Below are 13320 nucleotides of genomic sequence, written 5' to 3' on the forward strand. Positions count from 1 at the left end.
TATGATAAAATCAAAACTTAAAATATTTTACCTAGTATTCAATTTTACTCATTTATTTTTCATCTTACATATTAAGTTTTATTATTTATAAATCACTATCCATAACATATTATATTATCTATCATTTTTATTAATATTTTAATTTTTAAATTATAAAATTAAGAGTTAATACCTAAAAGTCCTATTTACAAATGTTATGGTAATTCAAGTCCTATTTAAGATTTTTTGAACCAATAAGTCATTTTTAATAAAATTGAGAATAAAATTTTAAAACTAAAAACATTATCAATTTTGCATAGTAATGTTCTAGATAATTGTTTCACTAATTGATGAAAAAAACAGAGTATGATATTAAACGTTTTTGCCCTTCTATTTATTGGTTTGATTCAACAATCTAATAAAACTGACAACATTAATAGTTTTTTTTTCAGTTTTAAAACAGAGAACATTATCATTTTTTTTTAAAAGTTTTGCACATCAATGTTCCATCATCGTGCTCCTTTATAGACAACAAATTTCAAATTTTGCACAAAAATAAAATCTATTTTTTTTAATTTTTTTTTTTAAAAAACATTAGTTTTTTTTTTTTTTTTTTACACACAATATTTTTTTTTTTTTTTTAGTTTTTTTTGTTTGAAAGTTGATGTTTTAAAGTTTTGAAAATCAAAATAAATGTTAAATCTTCATATTCCTTTATAGATAATCATAAAAATTTAAAAATTGAATGGGATTTGATGATCCAAAAAATCTTAGTTAGGACTCAATAAAGTATAAGTCCATAAATTAGAACATGTAACACCCTCAAAATAATAACATTAATCCCAACAAAAAAGACATGCATTGATATGTAAAGGTTCCACATTCTTCCATTTAACAGAATTCCATTACATAAGTATTACATGTTAACAACAAAAGCAAATGCCCTAAGGGCTTACAGCTTTCCAAGTTAACACTTGGTTACAACAAAAGAGTACTAACTCATACACATTAAGCCATTGGCCTGAATTTACATGTAATACATCAAAAAGTAAAACGACAAATGTATGTCCGCCTCTAGCCTCCCAAGCTATGTCCTTGGAGGTGGCATGCTACCTGTACCTGAAAATGATATTCCCATAAAGGGTGAGCCACAGCCTAGTAGAAATATACTAAATCAACCATGAACAATGACTAAAAGATTAGCAATTGATAGATGGCCAACACTGATACATTCACATAAATCACATATTTATGTCATACGACTTATGAGTCCAAGTTACCTTTCATTTTCCCTTTTTCAACAGATAGGCATATAAACTCTATCCACATTCTCAACAGATATGTATAACAACAATATCCACATTCACAGATAAGCATATAAGCTATATCCACATTCTACAACAGATATGTATAACCACAATATCCACAGATAAGCATATAAGCTATATCCACACTTCACAAAGATAAGCATATGAGCTCTATCTTCACTTTACTAGACAAGAATATGAGCTGTATCTACGGAGTTCATCCCCTATCTTCTCCCAACACTATCCGGTTTAGAGGTACATCCCCCATCTTCCCCTAAACCGCGGAGTACATCCCCCATCTCCTCCTCTACACATAACGTATACAAACACATTGGTTCTATATACAATCTCAATACATACAATTAATGTATTCTATCAACCGTCAATTCCATGACACATTCCATTGATTAGTTTCCGTTTGCCTAATCATCATGTATTGTCTACAACAATCACGACTATCCTCCACCGATAGCCCAAAGCAGTTATTTCTAAACAGAAAATAAATGCACAATGGATATTCAATCACATTTCATTTCGGTGAGTGACAAATAGTTCACCTACACCCTTTAACCCCATATATTCCCAATCTCAACAATTCCATTACATGTTCTCATTTCTCGCAATTAATTATCTCAATTAATCAAACAATGTAATTAGGTCACTTCCCATAATTAACATTTCAACCCTTAGGTTCCATTTTCACCAATGATTCAACTTCTATTCCATTTCTCTATGTCAAACATGCATCTAGGTTTATTATGAATAAAACCTTCAACTTTTGTAAAATTGCACAAAAGCCCCAAACTTTCACAAAATTACCCAACCAACCCCAACATCTCAAAATGCCAAAATTTAAAGACAAAACCCATAAAGAGGAGTAGGATATCCCTACCTCGAAGTTTGAGCCAAAAAGGAGATGAAGACTCGAAGATCAACGTGCTCCAAATCCAAACTTTTTCAGATTAAATCAACGCTCTCAACGCCCTCTATCTTTTTAACAAAGGCTCTAGGCTAGATTCACACTCTAGGGAGATCAATTCTTAGAGAGAATGTAAGTTTAGAGAGAGAGTGTCTCGGATCAAGGGTTTGAAAGAAAAAAAAAGTGAAAAAGTGATGTTCAAAAACGCTACTGTCCGCTGATATAAAACACTCTCGCTCGAGCGAAGCCTTTGTCGCTCGAGCGACCAGACACAGAAAACTCTCGCTCGAGCAAAGAAGTTCTCGCTCGAGCCAAAAACTCAAAAGTGCGCTTGAGCGAAATAATGCTCGCTCGAGCCAACAATTCAAACCCTCAGGTCTGCAACCAGCACGCTCGAGCGACGGACTTCTCGCTCGAGCGAAGAACAAACCAGACCGCTCGAGCCAAGAAAAGCTCGCTCGAGCCAAGAAATGCAACTCTCAGGTCCAGAACCAGACGCAATCGCTCGCTCGAGCGAATCCACTCTGGCTCGATCCATCAGACACGAACTCAACGCTCGCTCGAGCGACCAACTCCTAGCTCGAGCGAAGGTCCAAAAATCTGGGCAGCAACACTAGGCTCCCAAACACAACCAACCTGTAACAAACCTGCCCAACACATCCTATAACTCAAATATGAAGCAAAGAGGATGCAAACAAGATAATAAACAACTACCAACATCCACGGACACATGTCCAGATCACTGTACAACAAGGGTAAACCCGGGATCGCTATAGAACATGTGTAAATATTCCTAAAATTAACTTGCCTCCGCCCTGCCCCCGCCATCAGCCAGATTTCCATTTCAACATGTTGAGCATGATCCATGTTTGTTGGGCTTCTTTTTTTGAGAATTTCTTTATATTAATTATGCACTGTTTTTAATATTCAAACACACAAATGAGTCAAAAAATAAATAAATAAATAATAATTCTACACAAAAACACCTTTTAACCTGTTGCACGCATCATATGCAACTTCAGCTTCTACAAATTTTAAAAAACAAACTGAAAACGAGTTAGATCAAAATGAAAGACACCCAGTTGCAAACTAGAACACCACTGAGGTATGTTTGAGAACCTACTTAAATTAGTCAAAATAAGTTACTAACAAAAGTTTACAAAAAAAAAAAAAAAAAAAACATAAAGGTTCCTTCCCATTCTCTTTTGGTAAAAAAAATCAAAAATCATTCCTAAACATTTCAATTTTTTTTCACCTCATATTATAGCGAGAAAACTAAAAGCATCACTTCCCAAACAAAGCCTAAGCAAACAACTAGCAGATTGACTTTTGTGGCTTTTCCCATATATCAAACATATTCTGCTCATAGTGAAGAGCAAAAAGCCTATCACCACCAACTGAAAAATCACAGATTGAACCTCCATTGTCACGCCTCAAGTTCCGTGACAACGCCGCACACTCATTTAAGTGAGCAAGCAGGGCTAAGAGTCCAATCACATAACCCACAATGTATAATACTCAAATTAAATCCTTAATTATCATAATACTAAAATCCATAAAAATAAATAATTCTTATCATATGAAATTGTCCACCAAGTCCACTAATATAATCCACTAACAAAATAATAATCCAAGTACTTAAATCATAGTCCTACTCTCAGCACCCCCACAAGTAAAAACCCCGCGTAGCTCTACTCGTCAAAATCTAAAAAAAAATAAAATAAAATAAGGGTAAGCTAGACAATACAGTAAATAACCAACCATCACTGCTAGCTGGATCAAGTATACAAAAAATAAATAAATAAATCGATAACCAATAAATATAATTTTTTCTACAGTTCAATAAATGAACAATTATTTGTAAGATGGTTTCATAGCAAAAAATAAACAATGTACAATACATTTTAAATGAAAAGCCAACAAGATAATTCAAAGTAATTCGTTGTTCAAATCGATGGTTCGATATTCAGATGGTTCAATGGTTTGATTCACAAAACCCAAGTCTTGGTGACTACGGTCACTTAGCCCGTGACAAGGCCCAGAACTACACATAGGCCGGTAGTAAAGCCCTAAAAGAAACTAGTTTCTGTGCCAATAAATAACCCCCATTGGCTAGGGTCCAAATCATAGTCAGACTAGAGTGATGTTCAGAATTCAAACAATACATAACTTTTAAATAAAAATTCGATATTTTCATAATAAACATTTGGTACAATTTTTAGAATAGTTTCACAAAAGATTCAAATAATTTTCATAATAATATTCGATGTTATTTTATACGTGACCCATATTTTATTTTAAGAGAACATGAAGGCTATAAATAAATACTTATAATTTTAAACGATTCAGAAGGAATAAAAATGAACCAACAGTGATAGAGGGTTACTTACCTCAAACGCTTGGAAATAATATTCCAACACAAACTCCAAACACCCAGCTCCACCACTTCAATCACACAAACCTAATAAATAAAACCTCAAATAAATTAATATTTTTACGTATTACATACACCCACAAAAACCCCTCCATATTAGATTAATGCATTGCTTTAATAACCAAGTGATCAAACCATTCAACCCAACTTAAAGCCAAACACACCCTTGCCCATGATACAAAACTCCATTGTTTTTATTTTCCACCCAAAGTTACACTTACACATTGCACCCAATTCTCAAAACCTAAGTAGGCACCTATAGATCTTCCAAATCCCCTTAATGCATTGATTGTTTAATTCTTCAGCATAAACGTAATAATCAATAGTAAAGACAGATTTTACCTCAACCAATGGGTGTCCCAAAATCACCCAAAGTGCTGCCTCCAATCCCTATTGCAGCCTCACTTGAACCTCTCTTCTCTTTTTCTTTTCTTCTTTTTTCTTTTACCTTCTCAAACCCTTGCCGCCTATGGAGCAATTCCCAACCTCTATTGTGTTTGTTTCCCAAGACCTAAAGCCACAACAAGTGGGCTTATTAACCTAATTTCTCAAAGTTACAAAATTACCCATCTAAGTAATAGAAAATATAATGCCATCTCATAACTAATTATTTGATATTAATAAATGACCCATATAAATTGATTTAATTACTAATCTATCCAAAAATAATTATGCACAAAACTTGGATTTTACATCCATTGCTTCTGCCAAGCCTGGATGTCAGCACCCAATCTCGACCACAATACACCCAAATACTATGATTCATAGACAAGAAGAGCTGCCCGTTATGAAATACCAATTTTGGGTAACATGGTTCCTTCATCTTGAACTTCACTGTGGAGTTGTTTAAGCACCACCTCACACTCATGTCAATACTCCTCAAATCCAAGAACCCAAAATCCCCACATTCATTCACTAGGCATATAGAATTAGTCTCCTCCATAGCTATGGCATCTCTAAACTGCCACTGGGTTGTCGGATAATCATCTTCATCGTCTTCATTTTTCGGCCAATGAGACCAGAGCTCGATCATGTTTTTAACTCTAAAATCCAACAAATTATTGAAAGAGGAGCTCTGCTTCCTAAGTGACAGAGTAGCAACCATCAAACAATTGGTACCATGTAACCATTGCAGCCTGTTTGCGTCACCAAGTGACCACCCATATTGGTCATAGTAAAACTCAATCTGCTTGCCAGTTAATTGATCCCAAACACCAATCCCATACTCATTGTTGTTCTTACCTTTACAACTAGAAAAAAACTTGTAGTCTTGAGTTAAAACTTAAAGCACCAGCAGTGTAGCTCTTCACTTGATGATCCTCATTAGTGACCTGGAACATGTGCCTGAGCTCCCCTGATGCTACACTGAATAGACCCATCCCACCACCGCCAGCGCTGACAACGATGTCCTCTAAATCGACCCAACCGACGTCGTAAACTCTCTGGTAATCGAGATTGATTGGTGGGTGTTCTTCAAGCATCCAATCATAGACGTGTACCATACTATCATGCACTACACAACAGCCACCGTCAGGGCTACCGCGAATGGCGGTGCCATCGCCGGGTGCTTGGTCCGTCACGGAGTGTGAAAATGGGAGTCTGTTGCCATCGAATTGGCCGCATTTGGCAGAGCGGACGTTGTCAAGGAGGCCGTAGAACAGGGCTTCTCTGTGAAGGATTTTTTCGGGAATGTTGGAGGGGATATAGAGCTCCCCTGTTCTGAGGAGGTCGAGGAGTACTGCGAAACAATCTGGGTTCCAATCGATGAAGTAATTACCATCACCATCAGCAGAATTATATGTTTGGAGGTTCCAATTCTTGTCGAACATTTTCCCGACGAAGGAATTATGGCCAGCGTTGGCGAGGGTGGAGGTGGTGGTTTCGAATATTTTGCCACCAACGTTGAATTTTACTAGTATGTTATTGTGAATTGCCATTGTTAAAACAAGAAAAAAATTGGGCAGACCCAGATGGGAATTTGAAAACAGGCTCGGCATTAAATATATATTTTAGTTTATCCTTGCGAATTCTTGTATCAAGCTTCAACACTTAGCTTCCCCATATGGGATTCTAAATTTTACTGTCTTTTTGAATACCTGTTTCAAATACTTCATCTGCGTTTCCTTATACAGTTTCCACCAAAAGCCTTTACAATTATTGAGGGATCATTACCCCATACTATACATTGACAAGTTATGGCACAAATTGAACTTCTTCTTGATTTCAGTAAAATAAAATAAAATAAAAATAAAAGGATAAATTAGAAAATACAATTAAGTGTGTTTGGTTTCAATTTTCTGAATTCAGTTTTCTGAAAATTGAGTTTTTTATTTTTTATTTTTCATTTTTTATTTTTTATTTTTTTAATGAATATTTTTAAAATTTTAAGTATTTTTTTTTTTACTTTTTTAGATACACCTTACTTAGATATATTTAAATAGTAAAATATTTGTAAAAAAATATTTTAAAAAATTAATAAATACACAAAAATATGAAAAATGTACTAATTTTCGTTTTTTTTTTTTCATGTTTAGTGAATTTTTTAAAGATTATTTTTTTCACAAATATTATACTTTTTTAAGTGTATTTATATTAAATGTGTCAAATTTTTTTTTTTTAAAAAAAATTGCTTAAAATATTTTAAAAAATTCATTGAAAACAAAAAAAAAATACGGAAAATAAAAAAAAAAATTGAATTTTCTGAAAAGTGTTTTCTAGAAACCAAAACCAAACAAATTGATTAGCGATGTGGATGAAAACATAGTGTTTTTTAGAAATGGCCTAGAAATCAAGTTGCTCGAAATTGAGTTTTATGCATACCAGGAGGAAGGTCTTGAAGAGAGGAGTCCAGACCCAGAAAAATGAGCCCAAACGAAGACTGGGGTGGAGCTTACGCGCCCTCTAAAATTAGCGAGTGAGGACCACTCTTGGACACGTACCACACGATCATCTAAAGAGTGAAGATGAGCAACTTTCATCAAAGCCGAAGTGTTTAAATATTATTTGAGGGATAATAAATACAAGGTATGTGTTTGGCTGAGTGGATAAGGTGCTGTAGTTTGTATTTGGTCAGGGGTTCAAAGCCCCCCTGTTGCGCCCTAAAAATTAATATTTTTGAGTGGAGGATGACGTAGTGGTGGCATTAGCGTTGACGTAGGTAGATGGTGGCTGACGGGTGAACGAAATATTCCTTTGTATAAATGGAATATTCCCTGAGTTTCTGGAAATTGCAGAGAGTTCCAAATTTTTAGAAATTTGTGGTGTGACCCAACTTTCGAGAAGTTTTTCAGTGAGGGCCCCGAAAGTCCAGCGAAGGTTGGTTCTAGCTGAACCAACCGTTCCAGACGCAACCGCTAGGTCAAAATTGTGAGATTCTGAAGGGTTTTTTGAAGATTTCCAAAACATGGGAGTTTGTCATTTGTAATAGCCGGAGGAAAGTTATCTGATGTTGTGGAACGTTGCAAATTCATTGAAGATGTTAGAATAGGTAGATTATGATCGGATTGGACAACCATATGCAGATCGAGAGATAGATCAAAGGAGATCAGGCTTGATCAAGTGGCGGATCAAGGGATATCATGATTGGTCGTGGGCGGTTAGAGGATTGTAGATGATTATCTCAGAATCGATCGGAAGATCTGGTTTAATTAGAGAGGAAGTCCACTTCATCGACGGACAGATGATTTGGCAACCAGTACAGGCTCAAGGGAATGTTGTGACAATTGGAGCTATTGTCAAACAGAATACGAGTACTACTAGTAGTATGTAGACGTGTAAAACAATAGTTGTAAAGAAGCTTACTAAATGCAAGAGCATAAATGCAGACGTGCAACGGTGTAATAGTACGTTAGAGTATCGTATAGAGCTGCGAGAAGAGTATGCAGCAACAAGTTGTTGAAAGTTCACTGGTAAAAACTCCGAGCAAAGAAGACAGAGGAAATTGACCGGGTAAAGTGCGTTGTTTGGAACACGAAGGGTGTTTTATTTTGCTCCAGTGTTGGCTATGCAAGGCGACGCATGGCAATGGACATCCCAAGCAGGGGGTGCAGGGCATCCAATTAGGGAGTGCCAGATATCTTGGTTACGCAAGTTCAAGCATTGCAGGTGAAAACATCCGAGACAAAGAAGCGTGGAAGAGATTTGTAGGAGATATGAGCAAAGGCTCTCTAAAAGAGAATCAATGAGTGGTGTGACTTGAGTTGAGGATGTAAGATTCCCTCATCCTCTTATATCTATGTATTTTCCCCAGTGTATTATTGCTACTTGTAGGGGTTGCAGGCGTCTCAGTGAGGAGACGCAAACTATGTTGGATTTTGGGCGTGACAGGATTAGCAGTAGTTTTTGCTGCGGCTCACCTCACATAGGTTGAGAGAGTGATTCGTTGGATATCACCCCATGTGAGGGGTGGTCTTCTTTCTTTTCTACTCATGTAAAACCAAGTTTGAGTTTGGATGAAGAAGTTAGGAATGACACAGACAGTTGTTAGAGGTGTTGGATTTGGTACAACAAATTTGGAGTGATTTACGGGATAATGTCGGCCAGCCTTCTTTTTCTTTGGTGTATAAATAGAGAAGTTGAGGAATGAACTCAGTTTGAGGATGGAAAACTGTTGAGAGAGTTCTGTGTGAGTGAGTTGAGTCTCCTTCTATGTGAGAGAGGGAGGCGTGTGACTATCATGAGAGAGTGAGGCAAAGAGAGTATGTGAGAGGGGAGCCTAGTGAGAGTAGAGTGAAGATGTGGATTCCCTCATCCTCCATTGTAATCTCTTTATAATCTCTATTTATAATGAATCTCCGGTTACTTTGCTGTGGACATAGGCGTTGAGTCGAATCATGTTAAATATTGTTTCTCCTTTGGGTGTGTGTGTTGTTTTTCTGCTTTGTATGATTTTTGGAACTTGGGTGGGATCTCGGATCCCCAACACAAATGTTGTCGAGGAGGCCGTAGAACAGGGCTTCTCTGTGAAAGAGATTTTCAAGGATGTTGGAAGGGATATAGAGCTCCCTTGTTCTGAGGAGGTCGAGGAGTACTACGAAACAATATGGGTTTCAATCAATGAAGTAATCACCATCATCATTAGCAACATAATTATGGGTTTGGATGTTCCAAATGTTGTCAAACATGGCTGCGAAGAAGGAATTACAGCCACCGTTGGTGAGGGTGGTGGTTGTGGTCTCGAATATTTTGCCACCAACATTGAATTTTAGTCTTTTTGTGAATTACCATTGTTGAAACAAGAAAAAAATTGGGTAGACCCAGATGGGAATGTGAATTGCCATTGTTGACATAAGAAAAAAATTGGGTAGACCCATATGGGATTGAAAATAGGCTAGGCATTGAATTGATATATTTTAGTTTGTCCTTTCGAATTCTTGTATCAAGCCTAAACACTTCATTTGATTAGGTTAGTTGGCTCCTCTTCAATCCGTTATTGGACTGAAGGATAGTGTTGGGCTATTTTGGGCTCTAATTCAGGCCAATCTCGATCATCCAAACCGTTGAATGTGTAGAGCCCATCGAGTACATCACCCATGCAAAAAATTATGGTGATCGGATATTGATAGCTACTTGATCAGATCACATTTCTATCACAATTTATTTTGAAAATTATGCCATTGCCGGAAATGTGATCTAATAAAATGTTTATCGATATCCAATCAACTTGATTTTTTTGCAAAGATGATATACTCGATGAGTTTTACAGATTGAATGGTTTAGATTATTAAGATGGGCCTGAATCAAAACCCACAACAATCAAACAATGTCCTCCAGTATGATAGAGAAGCTAATTCCTTCTAAATTTTACTATCTTTTTGAATTCCTGTTTCAAACACTTCATCTGTGTTTCCTTATACGGTTTCTCACCAAAAAGCGTTCACAATTATTGGGGGATCTTCTTAATTTCGGTAGAATTAAATAAAAATAAAAGGATAAATTAGAAAATACAATTAGCCCCGACTTTTAAAATTGGTTTTTGTTATCAAGCGTCGTAGGCACTTGTTAAGAATTCATTAAATATACTTATTTTATTAAAGGATTTTGGTAAAACATTTATTTTGGTAAAGCAAATGGTTAGAATGTTTGGTAAATATACTTATTTTAAACATTTATTCATTAAATATACTTATTTTAATAATCTATCAAATGTTTTACCAAATGTTTTATATGAATTCATTAAATGTTTTACCAAACATTCTAGCCATTTGGTTGCAATTTATTTAGGTTTCGTTTGGCATTAGTTAAAAAAGTTATATACGTATTTTAATTTTTTTTTCTTTTTAGTGATATTTTTAAATTTGTTTTAATTATTTATTTATTTTTATTTTTTTATAACTTTTCTAGTTGGTCTAGTGAAGAATAATTTTAAAAAGGTAAGAAAAAGTATGCCATGTTTGGTTTGATTTTTTAAATTTTATTAAAAAATTTTTTTTGCTAAAAAACAAAAAATGAATTTGTTGAAAGAAACAAAAAAATAAAAAATATGTAACTTTTTTATATAATTTTATCTTTTGAGAGGTCAAAAATAATTTAAAAAATTTGAAATTATATTTTTAATATTTTTTTATCAAATTAGTTTATACTTTTTCAAACAAATTTCGTAATTTTTTTTTTTTTTTTTTTGAAACACAAACCAGACATGGACTTAAATTTCTTTTAAAAAGTTTACCAAATACCAAAAAAAAAAAAAAAAACAACAACTACAACAACAACAAAAATCGAATGTGCCTTGGATTTTGTTTTTTTTTTTTTTATCTTTGAAGAATTTTCTTAAATTATTTATTTATTACTTTTTTAGTTCATCTAGTTGAGTACAATTTAAAAGTGTAAATTGTTTTTGAATTTTTTCATAAAAAGTTCAATAAAGAACCAAAAAAAAACCCAATGAAAAAACACTCCCTATTTAACAATGGATTTTTTTTTTTTTAAATTTTTTCTAACATGATTTACATACCATTTGACAAAGTTGTCTTTCAATGAATTTCAAATTTCTTTTTTTAAACTCCGTATAAAAGAATTTAACGAGTAATTTTTTTAAATTTTTTTTTGTTTTTAATTCACAGAGTGCTACATACTAGCAAGGAATAGGTCAGTACAAAAGGAATAAAACGCCTAACCACATAGAGGTGATCTTTGGGTTAGACCCTAAAGCTCGGTTTGTTTAGAATAAAATTGGTAAAAAATATTCACCCAAAGAAATTGGTAAAAAGTAAAAGAAAGAGAAAAAAATTAACTTTTACAAGTTTGTTTAGCTTGAAAATAGGGGAAAGTATAAGAAAATTAATTTTTTTGTACAACCCATATTAGCATTGCAACTAATTTTTATTTCTTAAAAAAAAAACACAACACAATAAAATTGAGGTTGTTTGGGATGATCTATATAAATGCACTTTTTGACTTTTTTACTAAAAAAATAGAGGAAAAAAAAATGTATGTTTGAGATAATTTTTTGACTTTTTACGAAAAATATATATTAAAATATTGTACCAAATAGCAAAATTGCATTGCTACCCTTCTTATTTGAGAGTTGCTTTCCATGCATGTCAGTCAACTTGTACTTATTTCTGAAGTCGTGGCTTACATTGTGCCACGTCATTGCACTGAGCTGCACTATTTTTTTTTTTTTTAATTTCTTTTTGCACCCCACTGAGCCACATTGCTGCTTTCCGTGCATCTAAGTCAACTTGTCTTATTTTTTTATTTTTTATTTTTTCCGCTCAAACAAGGTAAACCGTATGAACTTTTTTTCTTTTTTAGTGACTTTTTTACTTTTGTAAGTGATGCCAAATCAGCGAATGTGTGAGTTATCTATATCTAAACTTTTAAAATTTTCTATCTTTTTCTTACAAAATTTTCAATCTTAGTCAAATGTTTGCAAGAAAATATATTTTCTTTTCTATTTATTTTCTTTTACTTTCACTTTCTATCAAATTTTCTTTCTAATCAAACGAAGCCTCAAGAGCCGAGACCCCAGATGTCACCCTTAAGTGGTGCTATATAGTAGGACTATTCAATCATATAACGGTAAGTTGCATACTCGCACAAGTATTTAAATCTACATTTTTGACACTGGGTACAATTCACTTAAGTTTGAAAGATTCGTTCTATCAATCATATGTACTATTGGGTCAAAAGGAATAAGACAATGTATTTTGTCATCAAGTAATTTTAATATGGGGGAGTTACCAGCCAGTCCCATAAAAGTAAATTAATACCAGCCAAGTCCTGTCTTATTTCCGTTTTCAATTTTACCCATGTGGTGTGATTATGAGCTCTCCCCTGTATGTTGTCTTTCTTTTGTTTCTTATATATTGTTCTTTTTGTTCTCTCATACTCACATACATACACACTCACTCATTAATTCACAAAACCACATCCACACACTTACTAATTCACAATAATTTAGCAGTGATAAATTTATCACTGAAAAAATCTTATCAATGATAAATTTCATACACATATACATACACACTCACTAATTTACAAAAAAATCAATAGTGATAAATTTATCACTGGTTCAAACAGTGTTTTCTACTTTTACTCCTACACTCAACACTGTAACTCAAAAATTTTAGTGATAAATTCATAAAAACAAACTTATTGAAATAGTAATAAATTCACAAAAACAAACTTATTTAAACAGTGATAAATTCACAAAAACAAACTTATCACTGGTTTAAACA

At 33.9% G+C, this 13320-nt stretch overlaps 1 pseudogene; it reads right to left on the reverse strand.

Moving 5' to 3' along the window:
- Window positions 1-3519: 3519 nt before the first annotated feature.
- Window positions 3520-6576, reverse strand: LOC114295095 (BTB/POZ domain-containing protein At2g24240 pseudogene; annotated as a pseudogene).
- Between the last annotated feature and the right edge of the window lie 6744 nt (window positions 6577-13320).

The sequence above is a fragment of the Camellia sinensis genome, chromosome 4 (genome assembly GCF_055761805.1).
Source record: "Camellia sinensis isolate YWXY chromosome 4, ASM5576180v1, whole genome shotgun sequence".
Lineage (NCBI taxonomy): Eukaryota > Viridiplantae > Streptophyta > Magnoliopsida > Ericales > Theaceae > Camellia > Camellia sinensis.